This window comes from Ciconia boyciana, chromosome 1 (genome assembly GCF_034638445.1).
Source record: "Ciconia boyciana chromosome 1, ASM3463844v1, whole genome shotgun sequence".
Lineage (NCBI taxonomy): Eukaryota > Metazoa > Chordata > Aves > Ciconiiformes > Ciconiidae > Ciconia > Ciconia boyciana.
Genome location: NC_132934.1, coordinates 123655642 through 123670089, shown reverse-complemented (window position 1 = coordinate 123670089; position 14448 = coordinate 123655642). Strand labels below are relative to the sequence as shown.

General features: G+C 36.4%; 1 protein-coding gene across 24 annotated transcripts in view; it reads left to right on the top strand.

Annotated features, from left to right (window-relative positions):
• Positions 1–14448, top strand: part of KDM6A (lysine demethylase 6A) — a 162341-nt gene that overhangs the window by 47538 nt on the left and 100355 nt on the right. The gene's annotated exons all lie outside the window — the stretch shown is intronic.

Below are 14448 nucleotides of genomic sequence, written 5' to 3'. Positions count from 1 at the left end.
TTTAAACGTATTGTTGTAAATGATTGAATTTCTAAAATAGATGAATTTCAATATAAGTTTGGAGTATCTGACTGCAATTACTTTTTGGCATATTAATTGGGTCTTAATGGAAATGTTCGCCTATATGTACAATTTATTATAAATCTAAGTGGAAATAAATCTTCACACCATTTGTTGAAGTGGCAGATCAATTAACTTGACACATTTTAGATATTTTTTTTTAATTATTACTCCTTACTTCAGGTTTTTCTTATGTAAGCATGGATATTTGGATACATATGAGTACTGAGAGAATCATAACCACTTGAAAGCTGCTGCGCAGGTGTTGGACTTGTACTATGAAAAATGTTCTCAAGTTGCTTTTTATTTCCACAGATACTAAATTGTTTAAAGTCCCTTTCAGTACTTTAGATAACATTCTTATGTAAGAGAGGAAAAAAATCCTGTTAGTGTAGCTGTCTTATCTGCAAGTCCATGCAGAGGTATCAGGACTTTAAATGAATAAAACTGAAAAATTTCTTACAGTGATACTGTCAAAAATAGTTAGCATTGTTATATTATGTGAAATAACTGAAGCTCATGATTGAGACAGAGGTGCAAGAAAGCACGTAACACAGCAGATGCTTGTGTGGTCTTAAGCAGCTGTTTTCCTTAAAAATGTGCGTAAGTGCCTATTTCAAATAGGGAGGGCTCACTCTGGAAAGACATCAATACCGTGTATATATCAGCATTAGAGAAACAACATTTTCTGTGTTGTTTGCGTTTTATACAGGAACTGTAAGTGACATTCTGAAAAATCCTGTGACAACTTCTCCCATTTGGGGGGGGTGGAAAGGGAGAAAGGCAGGGTAAAAAAGGGTAGAAGAGTGATTTGAAATAAGTGTCTTCTGGCATATGGAAGGAGAGGTGCAATCAGAGGGTCCTAGGAAGATTGTTCATGTTGTCTTGTAAAGCCCCTGCTCCAGTAGAAGTTGTGCGAGTGCCTTTTTTGCACCAAGCCATTTTGGAGTTGAAGTAGTTTTTTCAGAAATAACCCCTGTAGTTTAAAAATTACAATAATAAAAGCATTCATCTATTCTTACTTCTTACATGCTCTCAGAGAGTTAGTTTAAAGATTGCTGTAAATGAGTGTTGAAATCGATCAATTAATTAAACATCTCTTGTAATAGTTTCTGTTATTTGTACTCTTCCCATGTTAAGTATTTCAGAATAGTTTGTGACTTGAATTATTTTTTCTGGCCTTTGTTCTAATGGCTAATTATTAGAAGAAGTGATAGATTATTAGTAAATTATTTTCCCTGCATTTTCAAAGAGTTCAGGGTGAAGTGTAAACGATTATATGTATTTCCATAGGTGTAGAGTGTTTCAGCATGGCTCAAAATATTATCTGCAATTAAAATAAACGCAAACTCCAATTGTTTTGCAGTTCCATTTCAAGAGCATGGATGTCAGTAAAATGTGTGATCTGTGCTTGACTTACTGAAAGCAATTTCTGTTTGTATGCAATGTGCTGGTATTCCGACATACCTGTTTCTTGTGTATAGCTCAAGAGTTTTACCATGCAGAGATTATTTCAAACAATTCCAGTTGCAAGCATGTTGGCATTGTTTGGAGTTGACAAAAGAGCATTTTGACTTCTACAAAGAAAAAAAACCATAAAATCCCAATAATTTTTCTTCAGATTGGCCTCATCTGGGAAGGATGCTATGCTACTTGATCTCATTATGAGCTTCTTTATAAATATGTAGTCCAAAGTGGGGTTTTTTCCATAATAATTTTGGAGATTTTCTTAATTTTTATTTGCATGAAAAAGAGCCGGAAAGAGTCCAAAACCATTTTTCAGTTAAAAACTTATTTGCTGAAACTGATAAAAGTCCCAAGTGAATCATATTTCATTTTATTAATGGATGATGAAGCTAGTCTGGAGTTGGCAGTGGGAAGATGCCTGGATTGGGTCTAGAGAAAGGTCTTCCCCCCCCCCCCCCCCCCCCCATCTGAGAGCATTTCTCGTTTCTTGTTATCCATAACACCATGTATCTGTAAGAAACCATTTAGTCAAGAATAGTAAGTTTGTGGTGTATTTTTGATCACCCTTATATGTGTTTTGTTATGCTCTGTAATTAACTTTTTTTTCAAAGAGATACAGATGGAAAAAAAAAAAGCAGTCGCATTTCCTTGTTTTACTGTTGTGTGTTTTTTTAAGTTTTTTTTTTTTTACGTTCTTACAGGGTTAGGTGTCATCAATTAAGTTGTCGGAATTTGCAATGGTAAAGAAAGGAAGAGAGAGAAGGGTGTGAAGAAAGGGTGGTATTTATGAGCTGTGAGGAGAGCTGTGTGAGAGTACTGAGAAATTGGTGGAGAGTGCTGAATCACATGAAGATTATTATATAAGGCAGGTTTGAAACCAGACAGGAACGCTCTTACAAACTTAGGCAGCATATCTGAAATTACTTACTGAGGTGCAGTGCAGTGCAAATTTACGTGGTTGAAATAAGTGTCCTGTATCTTCTTTGTTTTATAAATAGAGAACTTCTAGAAGGATTGCGAGAGATTTTACGTTGCTTTGGGTATAGCTTGGCCTCCTTACATAGTCTTTTTAGTCTCTGCTACTTTGGGTTTTCACTGTTGCATGGGGTTGGTAAATAAGTATTATTTTCATGTATTGTTCATTATATGATGCTCATTCTACAATTAATCTTTTTTTTTTTCTTTCATGAAGAAAAGCATTTTACCTTTTTTTTTTTTCCATAGATTTTTCTGATGGTCTCCATTTTTTTACCAGGTGGTTTTCTGTCAGAATTTAGTACATGGGTTGTTTTGTTGGTGATACAATAAGCATTTTCTTCATCCTATGGGACAAAAAGAGAAAGAAAAAACACTTAGAAAACATATTCTGAATATACGTTATAGTGACAGAAGTGAAGGTGAAAGGTTAGGAAGATGCTGTATGTTGCCATTTACCAGATCAATACTCCCTCCATTCTGATGAGATACTACTTCCTTTCAAAGAAGTAATACCTCTACGGATAGTTTTGAAAGAGCTGGGTTGCATTATGCCACATATTCCTAAACAGACCACTTTTTGCAATAATGTCTTTGGGCACACGTATATCAATGTAAAATGTCCTGCAAAATTACCGAGTTTCTGCAATTTTTGTTCTACACAGACACTGTGGTACCTTAACTCTGCATTTAAAAAAATTATTTGTCTTGAAATCTTACGAAGTAAATATCTCCACTTGGATAAAAGGTGAGATAACTTAATAGAGTTCTTGCATTCAAGTAGTTTTCTCAATGTTTCTTCTTCTTCTGTGCCTATGCTAAAATAAATCTCCCTTCTGTGCAATGTACTTCATTCTGATTTCTTTTTAAAACTCCCCTGTGTCAACATGTTGGGGGAGGTGAGGAGGACTGTGGGGGATGAACGGATAGGAAGGGCAGTTCAGGAGAAGGAGACAACAACTAGAACTGCAGTTTGTAGATTCTGATGCTACTGCGAAAATAAAGATATCAAGTGTAAGTGTCTGCCATGGTTATCAGTTTTGACATATTCTGAGGAGGCAGGATTAGAAGCTCAGCAAGGAGTAAGATATTTCTGATTTTATCCAAACATGATGGCAGATATCTGGCACCTGGAAGAAGTTATTTTAATCATCTCATGTGGTTGTATTATAATGCAGTTGATCATACTGAACTCTTTTATATAATGTCTGGGTTTGGGCAGGACTGTCCTAACAGAAATTTCAGTACATGAGTGAATTTTGTGTGTGTGTGTGTGTGTGTGTGTGTGTGTGTGTAAAACATCTAGATCTGTTGCATTGACATGGTTGCCCAGGGCAGGGGAGACCGAGAAACCTTCCTCCGCAGATGTGGGGCTGCAAGAGGTTTCAGTGCTTACTAGAGTGATTCCTGGGAGGGTTTTACAGAAGAGCCTGCTTGTCTGGTACTTTGATTAGATCTCCTCTACTTTGGCATGACATTGCTACTGCAGCCCTTATGTGGTCTGATAATCTTGATTAAAGTATATTTGTGGCCTTTTGCAGGTAGGTGAGTGTTCACACAATTTCTAACTGACAGTATGTGGCTGTAGTTGTTGCAACACAAAATTTGAATAAATAAAACCTTTTGATACGGGTATATTAGGTAGCAGCAAGCTCCCATATGCTGATTCTCTGCAGTATTTCTGTGAGCTATCTATTACTGACATCTCTGTGGTTGGGGAATGAATATGTAGCTTTCTAGACAGGATTTTAGTCAAATCCAGGGGGTTTTGGACAAGTTATGAGGAGCATGAGGACAGCACTGCCATTGTACCTTATTCTGAGTGTGTTAATTCATCAAAGAGAAGTATCCTGTCTATCTTCAAGTATTTTTATAAAAAGCTGTGTTTCATCAGAGTAACAGAGGGTACACAAATACTTAAACATTTCTATCTATATGTGAATAAGTTGGAGGATTGCCAGGGCACAGTATTTAGAAATGCACCTAAGTGAACCTTAAAATGATGGAAGTTACTGTGAAAATGAGTTTCTCCTGTATCAAGGAAGACTATTTACCATGGACTAGGATGCTAGAACTTAGATTGAGGATGCCTTAAAAATAAAAGAAACCTCAGTTGATTCAGTTGTACTCAACTGCAGTATCTCTTTACAGAGAAGTGCTTGCAGCGGATCAGTCAGAAAATCTGAATGTTCCTTGAAATGTTTGAGGAACACTTAATTAGTGAGTTATATCCTCCAACATGCATTCAGAGATAGACTTCTTGTTAGCTGTTGACTTTGGCTGGAAAGTTGCGTAGAAGAAAAGTAAATCTGTCAGGCACTCTTTATCATTGTTATGAAAATGGTCCTAATCACCTTTCTTTTTAATAAAGATTTCATTTATGTGGTCAGGGTGAAAACATCAAAGAAGTTTAGTAAACTCCAAGGAGGATTTTCAAAGACCTACTTCTGTGTTCCAGTGGATTTTAGGAATATTTGTGTGCAAGTATGGTACGAACTGAATTTACTGAAGCTGCAACTGAAGTTGCAAGGCTATACTGTAGAAGACTGAAGGGTTTGGTTTGAAAAAAAATGAAATTGAAGGGGGGGAAATAAATCCCATAGTTGTTTTGCAGCAAGGTAGAGTATCGGTCTAGTTCTGGAAAGCAGCTATTTGGTACTCCTTGCCCGTGTTTACTGGACATTAGACCTACACTCTGGAGTTCAAACGTTTACCTCAGACCTTCTTCATATTTGTCTCTTAAAATAAATGATTGTTAGAAATTTCATTTTGGTTATATGTTTGCAAATAACAGAATTTCCTCTCACTTTTCTCAGATAGTCTTTATATAACTGAGGAGAATCCAAAACCGTGCAGAGGTAGTAAAAAATACTAAAAAACCTAAAATTCTCTTTAGAAAGCCTAGGAAAATGCAACTGTGTATGTGTGTGGTAGTCATGGAAGAAGAATATGATCTTAGTCTATTCCGAGTTGTTAGTTTGTTACAGAAAGCGATTTTATAATGTTCCCTGTTATGTAGACCTAAAGTGCAATTTAGTACCAGGTAATTTTTTACAATGCTGTTTTATAATTAAACCTATGTAGAAATGTTACTAGGGGTATTATCAACCTTATGGCTAAACCACTTTTAATTAGTAGTAAGGCTTTTTTTTTTCCAAAGAACTAAAGTAACAAAAGACCATGAGTGTTTGTTTTTAAATGTGACCTGTTGCTTGTTTTAATATTTTTATGCAGCTTCTTTTCATCTCTCTGCTTTTTCCATTTTGATAGGTCAAATGTCTTTTTTGGTATGTTTTCTTAATGACATAAAATAGGAAAACAATTAAAAAAACATTAATGCTTTAATTTTGTATGTTTTGCTGTCTCTCTTTCTCCAGACTGTAAGTCTATTCCCCCTTTTTAAATAGTTGGACAAAAAGCAATTACTAAACATACTGATAACAGCAAATAAAAGAACATTTTGCACCTTAGAGGATCTGTTATAAGACAGCAATTTTCCACTTCATTGACTCACAACTGTTTTATTTTCTGCAGTAACCTCAAAATACCAAGTAGTGTTTTTAGACAGAATTCATCAAAACTTCCATTATTTTTTTTAATTAGATATAAATGCTTAGTTTAATTGAAACAGTACAGTGGTATAGGATTAGTAGAAATTGCTGGAGCAGACACCTTCCTGAAACGAAAGTTGGAGAAGGTAGTAGGATGATTTGTGAATGCTGCTTTTTATTTAAGCTCTTGGTTTTTTGGAACTTTTTTTTTTTAAGAGAATGGATATCCCATATAAGGAGACAGATTTCCCCATAAGAGTCCTCAGAGAACAAAATTTTAAAATGACACAAAAAGCCTTTAATATAAATTATTGCCATGTCGCAACACAGGGCACGTACAGGAAAAGCAGAAAGACAGAAACAGTCCCTTTGATCAGAGGAGACTTAATCAGAGAAGCTTTTAGAAGAAGACTTGATCAGGAAAGCAAGTTTCAAAAATCCTCAATGAAGGTTAAATTTGCTGAGATTAAGGGCATTACAGAAGGAATTGGGAGATACAGTAGGTGACCTAAAGCTGGGTAAGGTGAAAAGCTGCAATTCAGAATATATTTGCAAAATAAGATCAAAATGATAGGGTAGGAATGGAATAAATAGAAATTTCAGAGAAAATGGAGAATCAGAAAGTGAAGAATAAAAACAGCAATTGAATAAAGATTCAGCGGCTCTGGAACGTGTTGAGAAGGGTGATATTATTAATACCTTCTGTATGCTCTTTACTTCTGTCTGAAAATGTAATGGTCATCAGCACAGCACATGGGATTCTATATCACCACTCACTTTTGACTAAAACAACAGTTTTTAGATTGCAGTCCTTTCACTGGAAGGATTTTGATGAAGACATTCTGGTCATGTTCTGAGAAGGTATGAAATACAACTGTTTCAAGACCTATTGTAGACTAAGAGGGATGGAGAAGCATGATATTATTATGTGTTATGGAACAGCAAATACAAAACAGAGATAAGTTTGAAAGGAATGTCCTAATTTTTAAATACTGAAAACACTAGGTCATCATAGTGGAGATAAAAAGCATTTTTATGGCATTTAATGGGGTAAGCATTTTCGGGAGACTGTGTTGTGCAAAGCAATCTGGAAATACAGTCTGAGTCGGATACAGCATTATAATACAGGATGGCAAACTATTATGTCCAGAAAAAGAAAATAAGAAAAGGGGAGGGAGAACACCGAGGAGAAGAAAAACCTGTAAGACCGAGTGAGACTGAACAAATAATACGAAGAAGAGGAAAGTGGCTATAGGAAGGAAGTGGCTATAGGAAGAATCACAGGGAGTGGGGGAAGGAAAATTGTAGCCCTGCTGATACTTTGAATGTAAAGAAAATGAGAGAAGTAAAAACATACTTTAAGGCTAAGAGCATATGGGGAGAAGGGAGGAAGGTATATATAGAATAATACAGGAGTGGATTGTGGGAGGTCTGAAATGAGACTTTGGCCAGCTTTCTCCCTAACAGCAACCTCTGTGTCATAAATTCACTAGGCTTAGTGGGAGAGATTTCAAAAATAAAATAAAAATAAAAAATCCAGGGGAGACGGTAAGTGTTCAAGTGAGGAGCACATTATCACTCTCCATCAAAGGACCAGGATGTCTTCTGTTCGGAGGAAGGCAGAAGAAGGTAGAGTGTGAAGCACTGAGGATCACTTGGTGAGCTAGATAAGTAGGAGGAAATTACAGTATTGGGGCTTCAGCTGATAAAAATGAACCTTCTGTCCTGAACTTGCTGGAGAGTCCATGGCAAGGGGAAGAGTGAGTAAAGGTGAAACTCACTCCTCTCTTATTAATTAAACAATGAAGATTTTCAGTATATGTAGCTGTTACTGCAGCTGGTGATAACAATTTTCTGTCACAAAAGGAAGGGTTTTACAGGAAATCAGGACAAAGGACCTAGCAATTGCACAAAGTCTTTCACTGAACTGCTGATGAAAAATACCTGAGGACATATTTTCCATAATATTTAATTTTTTGGGGTGCAGTGGGTAAGAATGAGTAATTCTTTTGGTGAAAACTTTTCACTTTGATCCTAAGATATGCTGGCAAAATAAAAAGAGTGAGGAAAAAGGCGCATACAACATCATTAAAGGTCATTTTAAAGAAAAATCTGTAAAAAACCAACAAAGCCTATAGCTAGCAATATCTGTTTCTCCAAAGATATTTAAAGGTTATTAATACATCTAGATCATTAACTTGTCCCTTCAGTATGTCAAGATGGGTAGAAATTGCATGTGAGAAGATATTTGAAAAGCTAGAAAAGTTGTTAAAAGAACAAGACCTAAGAGAAATTTGGAGTCTGAAGACTGCTAAATTGAAGGGATAAATTTATGGATTGTGCAGCATATAATCTCTCTTCTGTATCAGAATACTTGGTAGCTTTGGTAACACTGTAAAATGAGGTTATTTCAGCATCCCATGGGTGTGGTCAGTTAGCATGATGACTCAGCGATGTTAAAAAATTTGGATTCTTAAATGCAAACTATGTTTATGAAGATTAACTGGAATTCTGCCTCTTAAGGGTAAAGGAATTATGTGTATGCTTTCAAAATATTTTAGGGAAAATTATTAATAAATAAAGAGAAACCCTGGAATGCTGGAAAGGTAGTGATGATTGTGTTACCAATTACACTTGGTCATCTATAAAATACACAAAAAATAGAGCAAATGAATAACTGGATTTAGGTTTCAGAAAAAGATCTTTTAATATCGGACACTGAAAATAAATGTTATTTCTTGTAAATCAGTAAAGCAGACAAGTTGAAAGAAGTATACTTTTTTTTTCTGAAACGTGTTGTTAAATGAATGCCACCTAGAAAGATGAAGGAGAAAATGGATGGTATTTCATGCTGTTAATTAGAGTAAACACAACTGATCCCTAGTTTAGAAAAGAGGATACATTTATCCAGATATTTCATAAAGGGTAATAAATCTTAAGGGTTATAGTTTTGGGTTTTGTGCATTTGGGGGGGCCGGGGGGGGGGGGGGGGGAGGGCGTGTGTGTCTAAAATTCTGTCCCTCTGTTGGCTAAAACACAGAGCATTTGTAGGTAGTCCCATGACAGAGAAAGAAGCAGATACTGTTTTTTACTATTGTTAATGCAGACAAATAATGCAGTATATCCAGTTTTGTGTACAGTAAAATTGTACAAGGTTCTAATAATTAACTTTTATTAGATGATTTATCTATTTAAATTATGACAGGAGGACATATTCCCTCTCCTTGAAAGGAATCAAGAGTAGTTGTAAAATCTTAAAAAGAATGAGACTGATCAATTTAACTAACAAGTTTTGACATGTTGCCTTTGACCTCCAGATAAATTTGATAAATTGCCTCTTTTTTTGTCTCTTTCTATTAACTGTCATCATACGAAACAAAGGAATCTTCCTCTGCACATATAAACCGTGTACCTGTTTGGGTCACAACAAGTATTAGGACTTTTTAGGGAGCATGTATGTTGCTGTTTGATTAGAAATATTTCGCATTTGCACTAAATTAGAAAAAAGTTTTTATTTCAATGTCTGCAGTTCTCAATTTTTTCAGTGTACATTCATTCATTAAGCCACTCATCCCTTTTAATCAATGGATTTATAAGAACTCAAAACTCTGGCAAATCTGTAATATACTCAGAATGTTAATGGTAAAAGAGGAAAGAATGTGCTTTGGGGTGAAACTTTGCTTGGGTCAGGAGAAGGAGAAGGCAAGACAGAATCTCAGAGGAAACACTCCCCTCTCACCCTAGGCATGGTATCTGTTTCCAAACAATATTAATAACATTTTCTAATGGTGATGCTTCACCCTGGAAATTTCGCAAGAATGCTATTCTTGTCCCCGTGTATGTATATCTGTGTCTACAGCCAGAGTATTCGGACTTCTAAATAACGTAAGTGTCATCAGGACTGATGGAAAAGTCTCTTCGGAAAAGCTTTTTATGCATGTTGAATTCTCCTATTGCAGAAGTTTCCTTTGTGCAGAATAAAAAACTGTCATCCTTCATCTACTAGTACTTAGAATAATAGCATGCTTCCCTTCTTTAGTCCCTGTGATGAGAATGTAGGATGCTAAAATATGAGACATGCTCAAGTGTGGCAGTGGAGAAGCTCATCAATTCAGATTGTTCGGAGAGAGGCATATTTAGCTGAGTAGAACAGTTCTGACTTGAACGGGGGCACATCTTCAGTAGGCAAGAATATTATTTGAATGTTGATACTAGTGAATGACCAAAGGTTTCTTTTTCTAAATATAAACGACTGTATTGACAATGCATGTGATGCTTGCTTTTTCAAAAGTATTCTATTTGCAGAAACCACAGTAATGGTACAATTACTTCATAATCCATATGATTGCTCTTTCATTGCATGGAAAAGGTTAAAATGAAACACACCTCCCTATTTTTCTTATGTGTGTTTTGTAGATTCCTGTTTGATGGTAAGCTATGAGTAGATACCGTGTCTCATTAATGAGTGGCATTTCTTTTCTTCAGAAATGAATCTTTTACATTTTAAGGTTCTTTCTTCAAACGATGAAGTATTTGCTTGGTTTTAGAAACAAATAATTGTTTTATTTTGCAAATTTCGAGTTTTTGAATTTGCTCTCTCCAGAACTGACATTTCAATTCTAGTTTTTTAAATAATCTTTCAAGCATATACCTAATTAAAGTGTTCTGCTGCATCGTTTCCTCCTTTTCCCAGCAATACAGATTCAGTCTTTTCTGTGTGGTGGGGGTGGGTGAGGGAGGAGTGGTTGAAGTGTGAGTGGATCTAGTACAAATAGGTGGAGAAGGTAGCAGGTGGGAGGATGGGGAAACATAGAACTTGGGGTCTGTTTCTTAAAAAGCCTGTGAGTAGCTTGTGTGAGGCTAATAAGCTCATGCTTTGAAGAAAAGGCAAATAATTTAAAATGTTTTAGAGTAGTGTTTGAGTATGATTGTGCTCTGCTCTGTGAAGCACCCTTACAAGGATGAGTATTTAGAGGAGAAACAGAAATCAGTTCTGCTTCTCGTGTTTGCTTGCATAAAGGTGTAGCAAGAAGTAATCTCTAGTGTGTGCTTGCCTTCGTGGAGTGCATCAAGTGAGATCAGTGCTGAAACCACTGTGTGCTCTCCTTGATGGGAAGGACAGATTCTGAAAAAATACTGGCGATCAAAATACTAAAGCATACTAACAGCAAACAAACAAAACCTTTGAATTTAGATAATTTCAAGCAAAAGTATTTCTAAAAAGTATGCTGAGAAGGTGTTGCAGGTACCTAGAAAACCTGTAGCTAATAATCTGTTCCTATGTAGCTTGTAAGTTTGTAGTAAGTAGATAGGGATTTACCAGCATTCAGAAGAACCTGGGAAAATATTAGCTTGTCACCCTCAGCCACTTCTTTGGGCTGCTATACTCAAATTATTTGGCACTAATTCCTAAGTCACTGTGCAGTATCATTTTGTTTTCTACAAGTTACCCCTTCCCAGCTTCTGAGGGATAACTCAGAACTCATAACTTCTGTTCCTCATGCTGTGTCATTTTTCTCATCTCATTTGCCAGCGGAATGGGACTGATGAGAGATCCAACGTCTCAGATATGGGAGAAATAACAGTCAGTTAGGGATCTTTCACCCTGTTTTCTTCTTTCTCAGCCTAGTCTTTGTTCTGCAAGGCCAAAATGTTCCTCAATTAAATTTTATCTGCTATTACCAGCCAAAATAAATGTAGCTGTTTTTCCTGGTTTCCTCATTCAGTCTTTCTTTCTGGATTAGGTTTTTATTTAATGTTTTTCTTATTGCAGGCATTGTTCTAGCCTCTTCTTGCTGAATTCTCAGGGTCATCAGAAAAACAGCGATAAAACTGTATTACCAGACATCATAACTACACTGATGCTGTCTAACATGTTTTCTAAAAGTATTTCAGGTATTGTTTTTCTCTCCTTCCAAAGAGGATTGGGATCCATTTCATGCATTTACCTGTTGGACACTGATTCTTGGGCTCAGACACAGATCCATTCCCAGCTATCTTAATGATGAAATCAGAACTTGGTGAACTTTTTCGGGGGGGGGGGGGGGGGGCAAAAAAAAAAAAAGCTGAAAAATCTGTTTCCAGTCCTGGTGAACACTGTAAAAAAAGGAGGGATTCGGTCATATATGCAGTGAGCTTGAACTTTGTTTTTGGAAAAGAAGGAAGAAGATAAACTGATGGTCATTCCCAGTGACTATTTTTGTTATAGCTAAGGGATGAAAACTCATAGTGGTGACAGAGAAGGGGGAATATCTTTAAACAAGACTAGTGCTAATGGTGATATTTTCTGTGTTTTCTGTTCTGTTGTCAACTGCTGCAGGAAATTCATGCTTACTGCATCTTCCAGAAGTTTTCATATCACTGGCTGTATAGAAAGCTGCATCAGTTTTGCAGAATGCTGCAGACTCGCAATGTTTTAATGGTTTCAAAAAGCAGCTGGACAAATTCAGGGAAGAAAAATCCATTAAGAGCAATTAAATATGAAGACACTTTGTCTGGCTTTAGAAACCTCTGAACCACAAATCACTGGAGGTTGGGAGGGTATTCTTGGGAGGGGAAGGCTTAAAATAATGATAGAACAGTGAATGAAGTTACTCTTAGCAATAACTTCAACAGTAACATTTTAAAAGTTAAATGATTCTGCTGAATTGTATGATAGCCTGCCCCATCCCTCCAGGATCACCTACTCGAAGTTATGTTTCCATTTAGTGACGTAGTCTTTCCCTTTTGGAGAGGAAGGATGATTTTCTGATTAAATGCAATCATTGGATATTGTCTAGAGCAGAACTACTCTGTGGAGCTATACAAGAATTTCAGTACACTTTATCCTATTCTCTCTTTCTCTGAAATCCATAAAAATATAATAACATAAATGAAATCATCCATCTAGTTCATAATGGAACATTATAGCCCTGTCTCAATTCTGTTTCTGATCTCAAAATCTAGGCAAACAGAGCCCTCTATCTGTCTGAAACTTGTAAATAAGTTCTGAAGACAAGCTTGTCTGGAAGGCACTTCCACTTCACTCAGACAATATGTCTTTAAGAGGAATGTCATCCTTTTTCTTTCCTAAACTTTCTTCCCTGTGCGCTGATGTCAAACTAATTCCTTGGGAGTCTCTCCTTGGTCACGATGGCTGTAACACTGGCTTTTATAGAAAGAGAACATGTAGGTACTCCTTGCTGGTGAATTTGTCTGACCTGGGCTTTGAGTAAAGAGAAAACTGAAGCAAACAGATGATGAATGTCAATTGTGAGTTCAAGAAAAACCCAGATGACTGATGCCACAGGAAGGCAACTAGTCTTGAACTGAGAATGCATATTAAGTGCTGCCTTGGAAAAATAATACAAAATAAAAATGGCTCTAAAGGAAAACAATTGATATTTTGGATCTTTTAAAATACTACTGTTCAATGGCTTTGCTAATTCTGGTCTTTCATGTAGACACGTAACTCCAAATTCATGTGGCATCTCTCCGTGTTCCTGTTAACTAACCTCTCTAAACCTTGATTTTTATATTTTCCTGGGATTCTAGTTTTAGTTATATATTCTTAGTCTTACAGCCTGTACATACAAACTGGGACATGTTGTGTGTGTTGAGATATTTTGGTGATTCAAGTTCAGGGAGCGGGTACCGGGGGTAGGACTTTGCTTTGTTATTTGGCTGGAATACAGTGAATCACTGAGGTATTGGAGCACTGTCTTGAAGCACTGCTCCTTTCCATGGTAACTCATCTGTTCTGGCTGTGAAGAGGAAGTGGTCGACAGTTTTGTAATTATTGGGAAGAATGTGATCTGCCATGTTGACAAAGGATTACTTTGTCATAAGTGGAACAAAGTTTCCTGTCTCTTTGCTGTGTCAGTCAAGTGTGAGATGAACAGCAATTCACTGGTCTGGGTTCCCACACCAATGTAAATCCAGAAGCATACTACTTCTCCTGAATCACTTTCGTAGGCTTTGCTTTTAGAACCAGAGAATGTAGGGTGAATGGCCGTGTGTAGGAAAATCTAAGACATGGATCTCATAAAGCCAAGTTACTCAAAATTCTTGGTTTAGAAACTCCCACTTCATTTAAATGCAAGTAAATAAAGCAGGATTTTCTGTTTTATTCCTTTCACCCCATGAATATTGCACAGACAGTAGCGTTCTCTAAGGGGTTTGGGGAGCGCTGAAACAGCTTGTTAGCCTGGGGATTCTCTTTGTTTTACTGAAGAGGATCTGAATTTTAGGCCTGAAAAGTATTTATTGGAGGCCAGTCAGACAGTGAAGGCACTAAACAGGTTTAAAAATGATTGAGAGGCATAGCTATCATTCTGTGAAATCTTAAGAGAAATTGAGAAGTAGAATATATCTACCAGTTGATACAGAATCAGATATTTAATTACCATGTTAAACA